At 38.1% G+C, this 17956-nt stretch overlaps 1 protein-coding gene across 4 annotated transcripts in view; it reads right to left on the bottom strand.

Moving 5' to 3' along the window:
- The window catches only part of LOC137237430 (patj homolog), a 151921-nt gene extending 136742 nt beyond the window's left edge, over window positions 1–15179 (bottom strand). For 3 of the 4 annotated variants that reach the window (XM_067761044.1, XM_067761043.1, XM_067761046.1), the window contains exon 1: window positions 14770–15179. The gene's annotated coding sequence lies outside the window, so the exon portion shown is untranslated. Of the gene's footprint in view, window positions 1–2; window positions 140–14769 lie in introns of those variants that run through there. The other variant, XM_067761045.1, reaches the window with a different exon arrangement.
- Between the last annotated feature and the right edge of the window lie 2777 nt (window positions 15180–17956).

Below are 17956 nucleotides of genomic sequence, written 5' to 3'. Positions count from 1 at the left end.
ACTTTGCTGAAGCTGACTGTGTGGCTGTGATCTGGTTTGTGGACTGCTTGGGGTCGCTATAACGGCTTCACTCTCATAATGACATTTTTGTACGTGCGGTCTGCGATACCACTTTTGTCGCGCGCACTCACTCTCATCCTGTTACGAGAAGTATGCTAACACGCTAGCAAGTGTACACAATACGAAAATACGTAACGACCGTAGTGAATGTGTGGCACCATGCACCGCCTTTCCTAATAGATTTAACCGTGTGTGCTTCCCTTTTTGTGTGTCACCCTAGCACTTGCAAAATAATCGACGGTGGGTGTAATGTCTCTGCAAACAATGAGTAATACGACTAACCCTTTCTACCGTTTAATTGCAAGTACACTTGTAACGTGTGCAACATTAAAACCGCGTTGTGTGCAACGTTTGTTCCAAATAATATGATTATGAGCATATGGCGTTCGTCGTATGCGAGTCTGCAGAGTTCACACTGTTCTTAATGAAAATATGTGTTTGAGTATGAGTTTACAGAAAAGCTTGCTAAGCATGGACACTTTCAAAGCTATCATTGTGGACAGGCATGCATTTCCTAAGTCAAGATTCATCTCTTAAGAAAATTCTTCCTACTGTGTGTCGCATGAACAACTAAATGCAACTACGTAACACTGTTTTTTTTTATTAGTCCTCTATGCGCTCCATTAAATTGCTGATTGGCTTCACTTTTGAAAAAACGCAAACACCAAATGATGTGTGATGTGGAAGTTGGATGGGGAAGCATTTGCATAGAGAACTCGCAAACGAAAGGTACTGATAGTATTTAACCGTAATCGTAATTTCAACTCCAACAGCAACCGTAATCGCAATCGCAATCACAGCTGTTATCATAACTAAACCCACAACAGTTAAGTAATTCATCACTATTACTATTAACCACAGCTATAAATGTCACCACATCGGCGCAGCCCGTAACCACAAATTTTAAAACAGCATTAACCATAATCCCCTGCTATAATCCAGAAGAATATTCTTCGCATAGTCGTCAACACAACCATAATCATAACCCAGTTTAAGGGCCAGTTAAACTTCCTTAACTCTATCGCCATAGTCGCAACCATATTTTTACTTATCCATATCAAGTTGGCATCAGTTATTGGTGCCTTAACCTAAAAATCCATAAAAATGAAGAAAACGCAAAAAATTACAAACATATACCACAAAAACTAAGTCTCTTAGTAAAAACGTATCCAAAACAATAAATAAAATCTACAAAAAGTTAATAAATTCTCCTCCAACTCAAATATTTTGAGATTATGGATATATGTCGAAAAATCAAAAACCAATTGGTTGGCTATGGTATGGTTATGGCGTTAGCGTTATGGTATGGCACCATTAATCGATTACATTGATTTCCATAAAGATGGTTCGCTCAGCTATTTTATCTGGTAATGGATAAGTCACCATTAATTGCCCTTTAATCGTAACGAAAGTAACCGTTGCTATAACTCAAACGTTACCATAACTGTAGTCCTAACCGCAGACGTAAGCCCAACGGAATCCTGCACGTAAAATCATTTTCATTCATAATTTGCATACACCAATTGAAAGCACAATCTATTGCCTTGAAAACACCGGTTAGTTTTTCCCGAAATTTTTTTTGAAGTTAAAGCAATATTTGCAGCATACTTTTAGGCAGGCTTTCCTATGTTAGGTGTGGAGCTGTGTAGCAGACGGAGTATGTCCTTTTAACTTAAAATACTGTCGTTTATTAGTTTAATATAATTTTATTTTTGGTCTCCGTGGTGTGGTCGTAGCCAGCCCCGCCTACCACACCATAGTTCCTGGGTTCAAATCACGGGCAAAGCATTATCTAAACTTTAGAAAGAAGTTTTTTCAATCAGAAAAAAGTTTTTCTCAGCGGGATCGCACTTCGGCAGTGGTTTGGCAAACACGCATTTCTGACATGAAAAGATTCTCAGTGAAAACTCGTCTGCCTTTCAGCTGCCATTCGGAGTCAAAGAGGGCCTGCCAAAACAATAAAACAGTGATCTGAGTGGAAGCAGTTGCACTTTCAATTTAGTCGATGTGTATCAAAGTCGCGTGAGTTCACCATAAGCAAATGTTGGGAAATTTCTATGTAGTTTTTCAGCTTTACTGATCTACTTATTAGGGTCAAGTGCTTTCGAGCTGTCCAATTGATATAAAAATAACTGCTTGATCTGATATTAGCCAAAAACAAATTAAACAATTAAACTATGTCAGCTAAATGAGGCTGCAGAGGGGGATACCTCTGCGGTGCTTAGGTCCATTTAAGATATCTTGGAACAAAAATGTTCTAATCATAACCAAACAGGTTTGAAAAATTTAAAATTGAGTCTTTTAAACTTTTTGTGCGGACTTTAATTTGTCCCTATTCCTGAACAATCATAAATGAAAATGTTCTGCATGCATCTACCCATCATCTGTGGATGAAGGGGGAAGCTATAGGGTACACCAAAACGTTGCAACTTTAAATTATTTTCTTCATTTACATGGAAGGCCACGAAGTTAAACCAATTGTATTGAGAAGCCCAAACATCGAATCACTAAAAGCCTTTTTTGCGCGGTTTCCTAGAAGATACAATGTTGGTTTGGCTGAATTGACCAATCCGTGAGGACCTCTCGTGCACTGAATGAGTCCATAGAGTTACCCCTATTAAAAACCAGAACCTATGTTATAAAATAACGCCAGCGTCTTGACAAATACCTGAAGCTATCTACAACATATGCCACTTTCTGCTTTTAGATGTGATAACTGTTTAACTCCTAATAGTTGCAGTTTTAGCCTGGCAAGCGCAGGGCACGAGCACGAAACGTGCTCGATAGTTTTCTTCTCCAATCCGCACTTCCCACCACTACTATCACTGACTAGGCCTAATGGCAATACATGCGAATGAAAAATGGGATGAGCTAGCTAAATGGGGCGCATTCCTCTAAGCATGCTCCGTAGACGTTTCACAGAGATGAGAAAGAAAGGCGTGGACCAAAGTGCGCGGCTGTAGAGAGTCGAAAATCATGTGTATATCTTACAACCTTAGAATCCTAGGATCCAATATAGGTGTATGCTTCTACCTATCCGGATTCTTTCTGGGGACTTCTTACACTCTTACATACTTTTAGATGTTGTGAAATGCGAGTCTATCGCCTTAATTTCTGCTTTTCTGTCAATATAAAAGTTTACGCAGCAGCAGTTTAAGCTGTTTTCTTCCAGTCTTTCTTCTGCTTTAGTTACGGCTACTACTTCCACCTGGCAAAACAATTCTGTGATCTAGCAGCGTGTAAGATCTTTTTATTTTCGGATCAGCACAGTATAGTGCAAATCCTACCCCTTCCGTTACTTTGGAAACATCGGTGTGCACGTGTATCACCTCGTCTACCATTTGAGTACCCTGGCGCAAACCGTCCACCTCTATGAGGCTCCAAGAACTCCTCAGAAGCACTGGTATGTGATAAGTTATTGCAGGTATAGAAAAACGGAGGCCCACAAAAAGTTCGTTCTATGCGTCCCTGTGAGTGGACTTGTGTCCGCTTATGCTATACTTCACTGTGTCCTTATATATATATAGAATACGTTTAAGTACAAGGTAAATGCTTATATGCCTTTCCCAGACTACTGCAGTCTGTTGTTTCTTCAACTAATTTTCGGCGCTCTTTTTGATCATTATGCGCTTTTACGATGTGGTTAATGACTGGTTGTCTAGCTGTCATTTACGCAGCTGAGTGCGTTAGAAAATGGTGTATGAAATTAAGATTGTAGCACTTAAATTTTTATAGACTGGATCATACCACACGACATATTTAATTGCTGAAAGTATGTAAGGGTTCATTTTTCAAAGGTCGGCAAGCTGTTCATGGATTATTAGGTTCATTGAGATTCAGTGAAGAAGTTAAAAATATATTTTAAGTCATTAAAAGTTTTATAAAGGCCAGGGGCTTCAAGAGCACCTGTCTTTAATCGGGTTTGACACAGGGTTTCGGAGCCGCCAGTAAAAAGACCTCCGAATGAAACCAAAATAGTAGCAAATCTTTCATAAAAACTCTTTTTCTTAAGACTCTTTTAACGAACAATAATTTAAAAACATGTACCTCAAATGTCAGAAGCTTTTTGAAGCAAGGTACCTACATCCGGCTGTTTGATGACGTCGTAAATCCAACCGCTAACATCGCTGCAATACAGGTGATGCGATGCACAATAGGAGAATGGAAGTGAAAGGCGTGGAAACGGTGTTGGATTAACTAGTGCCGTAAAATAGACTTCACCGTTAAATACTATCTGCTGTGAAAGTATGTCTTGCCGCCATTCACCTTAAAGCCAAAGTTTTAAACATAACATTTTTCTGCGAAGGACTTTTTATATCTGGGACCAATCATTAACAGCGAGAAATAATGCCATCCTATTTGGACTGAGTGGGAAAATGAGAATCTACGAAAAAATAGGCGTGTGTATCAAGTATTATCGAAGTTCGATGTGTAAGCATTATAAAGTTGTAAGATTATATTGCCTGCAGTGTGCAGGACGCCTCTGTTTTTAAAGCATACATTCAACATACAATGTTATCGATGATCTCTAGTATTGTATTATCTCTAGAACAAACCTGAATTCAACAAGTACTTCGTAAATGTGAAATAAACTTAAATTTATATTATAACCAAAATTTCCTGTCTAATTTAGTTTGGTCCTCGAATCTTTACAAGCATACAGGTGTACGTCTAGAAAACTAATGTTTTTAGATTGACTAAAGCTCTTCCAGGGGTTGAAATTAGACCACAACAGAGGCAACTTTAGCAGAAAAAATAACTTTAGGCTATTTGATCTGTTTAATAACAAACCGACAAATCGTCGATAAAAAATCGTTAGCACGATGCTAACACTGCGATAATAAATCGCTAATTTTTTATAGCATATCGATAGCTTTATTATTCTATTACATGCGGAGAACAAATTGGTGACACTATCATAACTAATCGATAACTTTTTGATAACACGTCGCTAACTTTTCAGTAAATAATCGACAACTTTCAATATTAAATCGATGACAAACCGATAACAAATCGATAACTCGTCGACAAAAAAGCAAGTTTATAATACTTCGTTCAATCGAAAACGCGTCAACGCTCAAAAAAAATGTCCTAAAAACGAGGAAAAGGGCAGTTAAAATATGGAGAAATGATATATGATATTTCGCCATAGAAATCCTTCCCTAAATATGTACAAGAAAATTTTTTAAATTCAAAATGTTTTTTTGTTTAGTTATGGGAATAATTTTATTTTCTCAAACTTATGAAAGTTTGCAGGCAAAATTTTAAGGAAATGTTTTTCTTATTAAAGTAAGTGCTTTTTTCTGTGTATACCTCGCTGATCACACACCGATAGCAAACCGATATCTTATCGATAACAAAACCATTACAACACATTCGATAATCAATTACTAACTCGGCCTTCGTGTTCGTTGCCGAGTTTCGTTTTAACTTCTTGCCTTTTCTTTCCTCTCCCCAACATTTTTTTTTTCTTCTCTTTCCCTTCCATTTTTTCTTTACTTGCCTTGCCTTGGCCTAGCAACCGTGACGATAACCATAAGCATCATTATCATCCACATCATTACCGACATTGATTTTAAAAATTAAAAAAAATACAAAGCGCGATACACCTCCGAAGAGATTTAGGCCGAGTTTCTCTTCCAATTTGCGTAGTGATCGTTTAAATTTTTTCTACATAATGTCGGGAAGGGACCTAAATGTTTTATGCCGACTCCGAACAGCATCTGCTAGGCAGATGAGAAGCTTTTCATGTCAGAAATACAATCGGATTGTTTGACAAATCACAGCCGAAGGGCGAACCCTGTAGAAAAGCATTGGTATTATACCGCTAATTTTCTTCGCTCTCTCGCGAGTATCACATCGATTTGTTGTTCTTTCTTCTTTAATTTCCATTAACTGATTCGCCAACTGATTTCACTCATATCAACTCTACTACGTTCTTTGTCCCTATAGTAAGCTACAATGTAGTGACTGCACTTACATTTACATTCTGGATTTCCCAATACCGCACACAAAGATCTTAATACCTCAAAAACTACGCTAAAAACTTCTCATCATAATTTTTCTCCGACTCAGAAAGTATTCCTATCGGCACGTGTATATGAAAGCAGGTTAAGGAAGAGACCTCGACAGGGTTGATGGAAGAATTCATATTCCATGCTTCTTCCGAATGGGGGTCGGTCTCACGATCCCAATACGCAACGCCCAAAATCGCCTTCAAACATTAAATTAAAGTTTTCGAATTTTCAGTTTTGTACATGAGCTCGTAATCTAGGCACTAAATATGCCTGATGGTTGAAAAAAGGATACAATTATACCCAGTCTCTTTTGTCCTTTTTATAACTAAATATCAATCTTTTCACTTCATTTTCATTCTTTACTTTCTATATGATATACAAATATTTATTTACTGCTGGATATCTAAAAGAAATTCTGTCAAAATATTTACCCATAAATTCTCAGCGATTTAATGTTGCTATTTATCTCTCCTTCTTATTTATCTCCTATTACGGATTGACTCTGTTCACTAAAATAAGTCCATAAGTCACTCTCTTTTACAGATTTTATAACCGATATTTATGTTATGTATCACATTTATGATGCGTCATTGAGCACACAATCTGCCGATACGACATTGAGGTCAGCTGGCGCACCAGCTAAATTAAGCTATAACTAACTAAGTAAACCACAATTGAGAACTAAAAATGTGCTGTTAATTACAGCTAAGCCAATTTTATTATGCATTAAATATTTAACATTGCTTAAAGGCATTTAAACCAAGTTTTTGGTAAAAACCATTAGCGACTACATTACATAAAATTTAATAACACAGAACAACAAGTTTAGATCTCTCTTCTTCAAAAGAGTTTACAGCACTACTTAACGAGAAGGGAAGGACAAGATGAAAGGCACACGTAGATCGATCATTGTTGCTCGATACTTTCCTTTATGAACTAAAAAGTCTTCGCTAGCAGTTAAAGAACATAGAAGGATATGACTCTACTTGGTTAGGTGATTTCCCAGGTTTCCCTGTATGCGCGTTTTGGGAATGATTAAAGAGAATATAGAAACATCCAACAGAGGTAATGCCAGGTACGTGGGGCTTGGACATTTCGGGTAGCTCCTTCAACCTCGGTGAACGGATGTGACTTGGTTTTTGATTGTGCACCTTACTAGTGGTGCACCGTCCACAATAGTGAAGGATGCAATATCCAAAGTGCATTTACAGCGCTCCAGACGAAGGCAATGTTGAACACACCTTCCCAAATGCGCACTATAGAGCCCAATAAAAAAATGTTAAAGCAAAAATTATGAGCGGCCCGGAAGAGAGGCAAAATATCAGCAACTTTGCTAAAACCACGCTCAGAATAAAACATCGGAACCTGGCCGCAGGAACAAAAGAGGGCTATGAAAAAATGCTAAGTATGAAAAGGCGCCCTGAATCAATGCGTAGTGTGTACAACAGTGCTAAAAATGTAATGTTTTCTAATCGATAAGAAGAGATGCTTGGCGCAAAATCTCTTCGGAAGTTATCCCGCTTTGCACTTATTTATTTATTTTTTTAGTCCACTGATATACGGTTGCTCTGCGATGGCAGCAATTATAGCGTTTTGGTTTAGCTGTCGCACTTGATCACGTTCTCTCGCTGGGGCTGCTATTGCCGCTGGGGAATTCAAACAAATTTCTGGTACTCTGCCCCAGACAGTATAAGGCCCCAGCCAGTATAAAATGGCCTGAAATTGAGTCGATGGTTCTGTGGTACTTCTGTTTGTAGATCCCCTTGGTTTGCCTGTCGCACTTGATCACGTTCTCTGCAAGGGCCGTTGTCTCCAGAGGGGAATTCAAACTAATTTCTGGTACTCTGCCCCAGACAGTATAAGGCGAACTGAAATTAAGTCCATGGTGTTGTGAAACTTTTATCCCAGGCTCGAGTTTCGAAATGCGCATAAAGTAGCTTTTCGTCGTTCATTTTATTGCCTTTCTTATTATAATTCATTCAAGACTACAGCTTGCGATTTCTTCTCGAACACAGCGGAGAATTTTGAGGCTCCTAAAGTTGAGAGCTCGGCTTTTTGTGGAATTATCAAATCTCGAAACATTTGTAAGGCTTGCGAGCTACTCGACATTCAATTACATCGCCGAAATGCAATAATGCCGATATTTGGGAGAAAACTTCTTTCCGAACAAATTCGGGAAATCATAAGCTCTCATTTGCAAGAAATTAAAGGAAAAACACTTAAATTAGTGTTTCCGTAATAAAATAAAAACAATACTTACGTTAAGTAATAATAAAACTAAAAGCTAGAAAATAATTAGTTAGGTCCTAGGTACTAGTCGTCACACTCCTCATCAATCTAGGGCGTTGATCAGACAATTAAATAAAAGCGTTGGACGCGTCAAATTTCTATTGATAGTCATAAGAAAGACCAAATGAACCTTAATCAGGCTATGATATGCCTCACATTTTTAGAAATTTCAGGCGGCTAGGACCTACCTAACTATTTTCTAGCTTTTAGTATTATTATTACTTAAAGTAAGTATTGTTTTCAATAAAACCGTTTAACTAAATTTTTTTTTTATTTTTTCAAATTTTTAGTCTTTATTTATTTGTTAAATGAACAATAGCAATAAAATGACTATTCTACAGACAAAAAGAAGCACTAGCTGCCAGGGCTTTCGGCTCAGTCTTTATTTAATAGCCTATTATTTCTCATTCTATTTAGTTCATTAAAAAAATAAATAAATGTAAGGCGCGATAACCTCCGAAGAGATCTAAGGCCGAGCTTCTCTTCCAATTTGCGTCGTGCTCCTATTGATTTTCCCTACAAATCGGCCGGATGGGACCTACATGTTTTATGCCGACTCCGAACGGCATCTGCAAGGCAGATGAGTTTTCACTGAGAGCTTTTCATGGCAGAAATACACCCGGAGCGCTTGCCAAACACTGCAGAGGGGCGACCCCGCTTAGAAAAATTTTCTTCTAATTGAAAAACCTTATTTCTTAAATTTTGATGTTCCTTTGCCCGGGGTGTGAACCCAGGGCATACGGTGTGGTAGGCGGAGCACGCTACCATCACACCACGGTGGCTCATTTAATGACTCATTATTACAAGGACTCTTTCCTGACAATTTGTTACAATCTGAGTCCTCACTACATAATCCTTCCAAAGACTTTACTCGACTCGGCGCCACGTATGCGTGTCCCTCCTCGAACTCCAAATTGTTTTGATGTCACTTCTGCCGGACTGTATATAATATTTGATCCAAATATGAGCCAAATCGGACCACAGGTACGACATTTTTTAATATCTCGATCCTTGCGCCACCTGGCGGCGATTTTTTCATGTCTCGCTTTCTATTCATGTATGTAATATGTGTTCCAAATATGAGCCTAATCGGCGTAGAAATACGTTTTTTTTAAATCTCGATACCTGCGCCACCTAGCTGTAATTTTTTCACAGGTCGCTTTCTATTCATGTATTATGTGTTCGAAATATGAGCCAAATCGGACCACAAATACGATTTTTTTAAATATTTCGATCCATGCGCCACCTATCGGGGGTTTTTTTCTTATGATTGCATTGTCATCGGGTTCTGAACTATATTCCAAGTTTCAAGCTTGTAGCTTGTCGGAACGTTACTTCAATTTTAATAACAAAATTCGTAAAAAACGGCCGGCCTGTCAAGTCAAGCTAAATAAAAGCGTTTAAAAAGAAATATCAACCTAATTGTTAAACTCGCCTTCCCCAGGCGATTTCTGTAGCCACAGAAGGAGAAGCTTGGATGACCTAAAAGATGCAACGTGGTCATATCAACTCGTGGTGTTATTTTCCAGAACATATCGAATCAATATCTGGCTAAGGACCATCAATATTGATAAAACTTCCCAAAAACTACGAGAAGGCTCCTTATCGCTACAAGAGAACAAGAAGAACGATGCGGAAAATGGGCATGGCGTTCCCTTTTTTCTTTTGAGAAAATGTTTGAACTCATTTGTTTGCAGTGATTAGGCTGCTCATTGGAACCGCTAATAATCTTTTTAAAGCAATATTTTTAAGGAAATATCAAGCGAAAAACTTTCCACTACATTTGCTTTTTTAACTAAGAGCTTAAGGGGCAAATTATGTACAACGCAACGAGTCATTTTTCTCGTGTTAACCAAAATGCCTATCATATAAAAGCATTTATTCACTTCTGTGAGTTAAAGTAGACCTGAATGACTTTATGAAATTGTTGGTATTATATATTTCTGGCTCTGAATGAGCCTGACTGCGACGCTACATGTGAAGGCGTCATACATAATCTGGCACTTAGAATGAGTCCCCGTTGTTTGAACTCGTCAAATTCCCCGGCACACTTCTTCACAAATTCGCATGACGATAAACTTCATCCTCTCCTATCCCTCATACTACAATTACGTGAATCAACGACCTAACCTAACCACTAATATTTTCGTTGCGATCAACTGGTTTTTCGAAATACAATTTATTTCCAGAATTTCAATCAATCTACTCCATTTACGGCCATAGATCACTCTTCAACTTTAACTACATACAAACATTCGCGTTCGAACCCAATAAGTTATAGCTTATTCATATTAGCAACTAGCACTTTGCAAAACCAATCAGCAAGTAAAAATCAATAAGAGACATAAGCAACAGATTCCTTGCTACACATACATACGTCCGTAATAATTTGTGTTGAACCAAATTTGCAGGAAAACCGGCTGCCAACAAATTGACAAACAAAAAGAACTCAACTCAATCTAATTTTCATAAAATGGGGTAAAATGTAAAACTTTAGCCTTCAGCATATAGCAAATTTGTATTTGTTGTAACTCCATTTTCAGCCTTTAAGCTTTTTACCGCATTAATAATTTCTATATTTTTAAGGCACAATCTTCAACGCTACATACTCTTACTCGCCTATATCCTGCTAATGCTGGCAACAGCGGAGTTCTCGACATCACAACGATGCATGTATGTACATGTGTGTGCATGTCGTTTATTGGGAGTTAGTGGGTTTGTGTTCGCATGTGTGTGCGTATTGGATGTTTGCTGTTGCCTTTGTTTCTGGCTTAGGTTGTGATCTGTGTATATTTCAGTGGATGGCACTGACTTTTGCTGACTCTTACATTGCCCTTAAAATGCGTCCGCCTCTTTTTTGGTTGCTCATACGACACGTTCTGCCTTTTCTCCATGAGTGTGAAACCGGTTTATTTATATATATATTGAAAATTTTCTTTTTACTACAATATTCCCTATTTGTATTATTTGTTTCAAGGCACTAAAATACACGAACTGTGATAAATTAAATGGTAGTGAAAATATTTTCCACCAGGAAGGAACCATTATTTCGTTAATCTGATTTGGCGAGAACAATCAAAGATTATCATTTCCGTAAACTAAAGTTTCTTATGCCAATGAAAGATAATGCTCCAGCTGTGGAAGTATTTTTATCGGAACCCACCTATGGAAGCAGAAAAGCAGATGAAAATTCCATTGGTGTTACCAATTGGCGCCAGTTGTGTTCGTGTTCTGCGCTCATCATGTCAAGGATCCAGTTATTAGGAGCGGCATAGTTGGCAGATCTTGAGGCAGAAATTAAGCTAGGTCCAGGAAAACTTCTTGTATTTGCCAATAGGACGAATTTATTCTATAACATAAGTCCTGGCACCTGATTGGGATTCTTCCGTTTGGTCGTGAAGCAAATTCTGGTAACACTATGAACACATTCAGTCTATGGAAGGTCTTTATTGTGCGCCAGTTCAACCTAACCTTACCTTTTCATGGCAGAAATACACTCGGTGTGTTTAGCCAAACCCCTGCCGAGGAGCGACCGCTGAGAAAAATTTTATTCTAATTTAAAAAATGTTTTTCCAAATTTTTCATGTTGCTTTGCTCGGGACTTTAACCCAGGACTTTCGGTGTAGTAAGCGGACTACGTTACCATCACAACATAGCGGCCGGTATGTGTGTATGTAACTTTTTTACACTCAGCTGAGCAGAGCTCACAGAGTATATTAATATTACTATATGTGTTCTAAATAAAAATTAGGAACATCGGATGACAACACGCCCACTTTAAAAAAAAAAATTTAAAAGTAAAATTAAAACAAAAAATTTAATATCTTTACAGTATATAAGTAAATTAGGCCAACATTCAACTCCAACATTTGTCTCCAAAGCTCTTAGCTGAATTAGTAATGTTCGGTTACACCCGAACTTAGCCTTCCTTACTTGTTATACTAAACAATAATCAAAACAAGTTAGAAAGTCTAAGTTTGGATGAAACCGAACATTGCATACCCAGCTGTGCACTTGGAGCGCAATTGTTGTTTCCTTTTTTGGTTAATACATAAAGCTGTGCAGTAATAAAATTATGTAACAGAAAAAGGGGCGGATTACTTCCATTTTCAAAATTCGTTTAAGTTTTGTTCTTAACTCAACGATACCACTACTGATGTAGAAAATCAGTCAAATGTAGTAAAATACCTTAGAGGTATTGAAAACTTTGTGAAGGTTAGACCTTTAGGAAAAGTAGGCGTAGTTTATAACCGATTTTGATTGTCTTCACTCAGTCTATATAATTTGGCAAGGCTGGTGTCTCTGCCAAATTTCAATGTAATATATTGTGACGAATATTAGCAACACTAAGGGATACTAAGGCGGCCACCGTGGTGTGATGGTAGCGTGCTCCGCCTACCACACCGGATGCCCTGGGTTCAAACCCCGGGCAAAGCAACTTCAAAAATTTTAGAAATAAGGTTTTTCAATTAGAAGAAAATTTTTCTAAGCGGGGTCGCCCCTCGGCAGTGTTTGGCAAGCGCTCCGGGTGTATTTCTGCCATGAAAAGCTCTCAGTGAAAAGTCATCTGCCTTGCAGATGCCGTTCGGAGTCGGCATAAAATCATGTAGGTCCCGTCCGGCCAATTTGTAGGGAAAATCAAGAGGAGCACGACGCAAATTGGAAGAGAAGCTCGGCCTTAGATCTCTTCGGAGGTTATCGCGCCTTATATTTATTTTTTTTTTATTAAGGGATGCTATCATCTCTAAGCCAATACTAAGCAGTGACTTGCATGCACATCAACAAATCAATCATTATGTCTATACATATGTCCATACAAGCAGCGGAGAGCAACGCACAAACACATGCATTTATCTGAGATACTCCCAAAAGTTGGCAATCATCTGTGGAAGTATCACTCACATATACACGTGCATATGGCTATGCGAAACGCTATAATAATCGTGCATCTGTAGTTATAGCTGAGAAATTTATAGCTGGTAAACGAGTAGTAAATTCTAGAAATAGAAACGCCTAGAAATATGCCAACGAGGAAACCGAAAAGTATAAAAGCAGCACCAGCTGAGGCACGACGAATCAGTTTAATTTAAGCACGCTATCTGTTGAGAAGTAGTGTTATTGTGAACTACTCTAATAAAGACTATTTTGCATTATTGAATATTGGAGTTATTTATTCAACAGTTTAGTGATTCGAACGTTAGCAGAAGGTTGCAAATAAGCGGAATTGCACTAAATTCGGCTTTGATTTATGGCTTCTTAAACTTCCAAATTGTCTGGTTCTAAATGTGGATGGGGTGTCACGCCCATATTCCAAATGGTTATGGCGTGGTTATCGTCCGATTTCGCTCATTTTCAGTACCATTCTATTCTGGGTCCAGATAAGCCAGTATACCGAGTTTGATGAAGATATCTCAATATTTGCTCAAGTTTTCGTGTTAATGGACGGACGAACGGACGGACGGACATGGCTTAATCAAATGTTTTTTCGATACTGATGAGTTTGATATATTGAAGAATATGTCTATCTCGATTCCTTTATACATATACAACCAGCCGTTATCCAATCAAAGTTATAATACCCTGTGTGCAAGTACAGCCGGGTAAAAAAATGTTACGTATACGCACCGGCATCCGACTGTTCAGGTGCATTGATAATTTCCGTATATTTGGTTGGGTTTTATTAAAATAAAGACCTTTTTTTAAAAACTTTTTTGATTGTCACCTTTTAGAAAAAAAAAGTTTGCTTAAGAAAAGAAAATTATTTTAAATATAATGCTCCTAGTTTTGCGTGCATATCTAAAAAAAATTATGTGTGTCTTTTTTTTTTTAATTTTTCCTGCAAGTTTTCCTTTGTTTGCCAGCTTTTGTTTTGGGTGTGCGCCGCGAGCTACTCAACACTTTCATACAAACGTATGTCTGAACATGTGGAGGGTGCTGGCTTCCATTGTCTTTCGCACTATACAAATCTTGCGGGATTTTATAAAGTGTTATTGTTGTCATTTTCAATTTTCATTATTTCCTGATTTAATCTGCGAGGATAATACATTCGTACCTGCAAATTTTTTTATGTACTTATATAAAGTATGCTATTATGATTTCTATTGTGTCTGCCATTGTCCTATTACACACACACCCACAGCTGGCAGCGTAATAATCGTAAGTACTTGCGTATAATATCCACAATAAATGTCCATATGTATGTAAATTTGTATAAACGTATGTACATGTATGTTTCTTTGTATAAACAATCACTCCAGATGTGTTGCTACTTGAGCATTATTTAGTTCGAAAACTTTTGCTTCTCAATTCAATTATGATTGATGTTGTTGTTGCCACAGCAGCACACCAGAACACACCACGCCACAGTTCAGCTTAGTTTAGCTCATTTGAGTTTAGCACGCACCGTTTGCTATTGATTTAACAATTTACTTAAGCAACATTTCATTTCATTTCATTCGGCATTGTTGCCTTCTTTAGCTAAAAGCCATTTTTCTTTTTCGTATATTAAGCGCATTCGTACGCAAAAGCTGGCATGTTTCTGCATTTCATTTTTTTCATTTTCATTTTTTGTAAACTTTCTACATCTTTTTTTCTATTCTGACTTTGTATAAACACTTTTTTATTTATTTCACTTAACAAATTTCATCTATTTTATTTTCCATGCCAAAAAGCCACTGTTGTTTTTTCTCTACACAAATTAGTGGTTTTATTGAAAAGCCACAATAAAATTGTATATTTTTTTGTTTTTTATCCTTTTTTTAATGATTTTAACGTAATGCGCGCATTTTCACCAACAACATCCGCGCGCAACGAGACTGCTTGGCCGATTGAAAATGTGCTCGCTTTATTAGTTGGCTAACAGGCGCTCTTTTGTTCCACATACCCACTGTAGTCCCAGAGTAGCAACAATTGTAAGTGACAGATTTGTTTTGGTGCTCCTCTATTTTGTTGTCACTCTCTTGATTACACGTCAAAATTTACTACAATTTTATTTGCGCAAACTCCAATTGAGTTGGTGAGTACTTCTTTTCTCCCCTGATTTGTTAAACAGCCAATATTTACAATTGAAGTTGGTTGTGATTCGGAGTGAAATTGATAGCGCCAGACAACTAAAGTTTACAATTTTTTTAGGAAAGTAATGTAACGAATTTAGTGCAATTCCTCTTTATTGCAGCCTTCTGCTAACGTTCGAATCACAAAACTGTTGAATAAATAACTCCACTTTTCAATAATGCAAAATAGCCTTTATTAAAGTTCTTCACAATAACACTACCATACCTTTTATACTGTCTGATTTCCTCGTTGCATATTTCTAGGCTTTTCTATTTCCAGAACTTACTAGTTAGTTATCAGCTATAAAATTACTCAGCTGTAACTACAGATGCATGATTTTATAGCTTCTCTCAAACCCCATGCGCTTGTATGTGTGAGCGACACTTGCACAACCATTGCATACTTTCGGGAGTATCTCAGATTTATGAATGTGGTTGTGCGTTGCTTCTCCGCTGCGTGTACGTACATATGTGTAGACATAATGATTGAATTATTGATGTGCATACAAGTCACTGCTTAGCATCGGCTTATGATTTTATGACCTGACGCTGATTGACTTCGTTGCGGCTCCAAATATGAACCAAGTTGCAACATAAAAAAACACATCGAGCTCTCTGGCTGCTAAGTGATCAGAAAGAGTGACACCAAGTTAAAGGAATAGAGCAGCGGTCACCATTTAGTTGAATAATTATAGGCCTATGCTATTTAAAAAATATAAATAAATGTAAGGCGCGATAACCTCCGAAGAGATCTAAGGCCGAGCTTCTCTTCCAATTTGCGTCGTGATCCTCTTGATTTTCCCTACAAATTGGCCGGACGGGACCTACATGTTTTATGCCGACTCCGAACGGCATCTGCAAGGCAGATGAGTTTTCACTGAGAGCTTTTCATGACAGAAATACACCCGGAGCGCTTGCCAAACACTGCCGAGGGGCGACCCCGCTTAGAAAAATTGTCTTCTATTTGAAAAACCTTATTTCTAAAATTTTGATGTTGCTTTGCCCGGGGTATGAACCCAGGGCATACGGTGTGTTACGCGGAGCACGCTACCATCACAACACGGTAGCCGCCAATGCTATTTATGCGCATAAATAAACAAAATTCTTGCAAACGATGTTGATTCGTTGCTTGCATCATCTTTGTTGCTTGATAATAGGTGAATGAATCGTGCATCAATTGATTCGTACGATCATCGCGCTCTCACTAATACAGCCACAGTTTGAATTTTGGTGACCTATAGAGGTACAAGATGTGCGCTCTTTTCGTTGTCTCAATACCAACATAGACCACAATATTGTGGCTGTCGAGATGTGAGTAACAGCGATAGAAAGTAACAGCAGTAAGTAGCAACGACGTATTCGCTGACTGTGACAGCATCTGCGTATCGTTTCACAACTCTCGTCACAAGACAGTACGAACCAATATGAACCAACTAGTTACTACCCGGCGCGTTGCTGCCGCAGATAAACTAATTTCATAAATCAGTCATTGGTTGAGAAGTCTTCTTTATTTAGCTATACTTACACACTTGATTGGCGCTTAACCGTTTAAATGGTTATGGCCGTCCAACAAGGCGCACCAGTCGCTTCTTCTCTCTGCCAACTGGCGCCAATTGGTCACACCAAGAGAGTTTAATTAGTTTTCCACCTGGTCCTTCCAGCGGAGTGGGGGCCATCCTCTTCCTCTTCTTCCATAGGCGGGTTCCGATAGAAACACTTTCTTAGCCGGAGCGTCATCTTTCATTCGCATAACATGGCCTAGCCAGCGCAGCCGCTGCATTTTAATTCGCTGGACTATGTTGATGTCTACGTAAAGCTCGTGCAGCTCATCATTAAATCTGCTTCGGTACTCGCCGCTGTCTCTTACACCCACTTATTCTTCGCTATTTTTGCCCTCCCGTTTTTCTCTAATTTTCTCTCTTTTCCTTACTTCATTCTTATATATCCCTCTCTCTCTTCCTCTCAATATTCCTCTTTCTCTGCGCACTGGGCATAAAGCTTCTTACTTTCCAAATTTCAAGCAAAGCGTAATTAAATAAACCCTGGTCCACTTCCCGGAAAGAACAGTATCCCAAATATTTATATATTCAAAAGGTCTCCTAAATAACAACCATCGAACAAATCGTACTATAAATAAAATTTATTACAAAAGGACTGAGCTCTGGTTCACTTTCTAGAAATAAAAGTTTTTCAATTAATAAGCCACCCAAGGAGGTGCTTCTGTACAAAATGTAAAGCAAATGGCACCATAAATAAGACGTTTTATATTAAGTCGGCCTCTAGGTCACTTGCTGGAATAAAAGTATCCCAAATAATAATCTAGTCGAAGATCAACACCTGTACAAAATGTGAAACAAAAAAAATTTTAAACTGGTCCATTTTCCGAAAAGAACAGCTTTTCAAATTATAAGCTGATCAGGAAGGCACCCGTGTACTGAATATCAAGCAAATGGCAGCACATATAATACTATTTTGAACTGGTTGACCTCTAGTCAACTTGCCGGCATGAAATGCTCCCAAATATTAAGCTAGACAAAG

The sequence above is a fragment of the Eurosta solidaginis genome, chromosome 1 (genome assembly GCF_040869045.1).
Source record: "Eurosta solidaginis isolate ZX-2024a chromosome 1, ASM4086904v1, whole genome shotgun sequence".
Taxonomy (NCBI): domain Eukaryota; kingdom Metazoa; phylum Arthropoda; class Insecta; order Diptera; family Tephritidae; genus Eurosta; species Eurosta solidaginis.
Note: the sequence above shows the minus strand (reverse complement) of the source record. Positions and strands in the feature narration are given on the sequence as shown.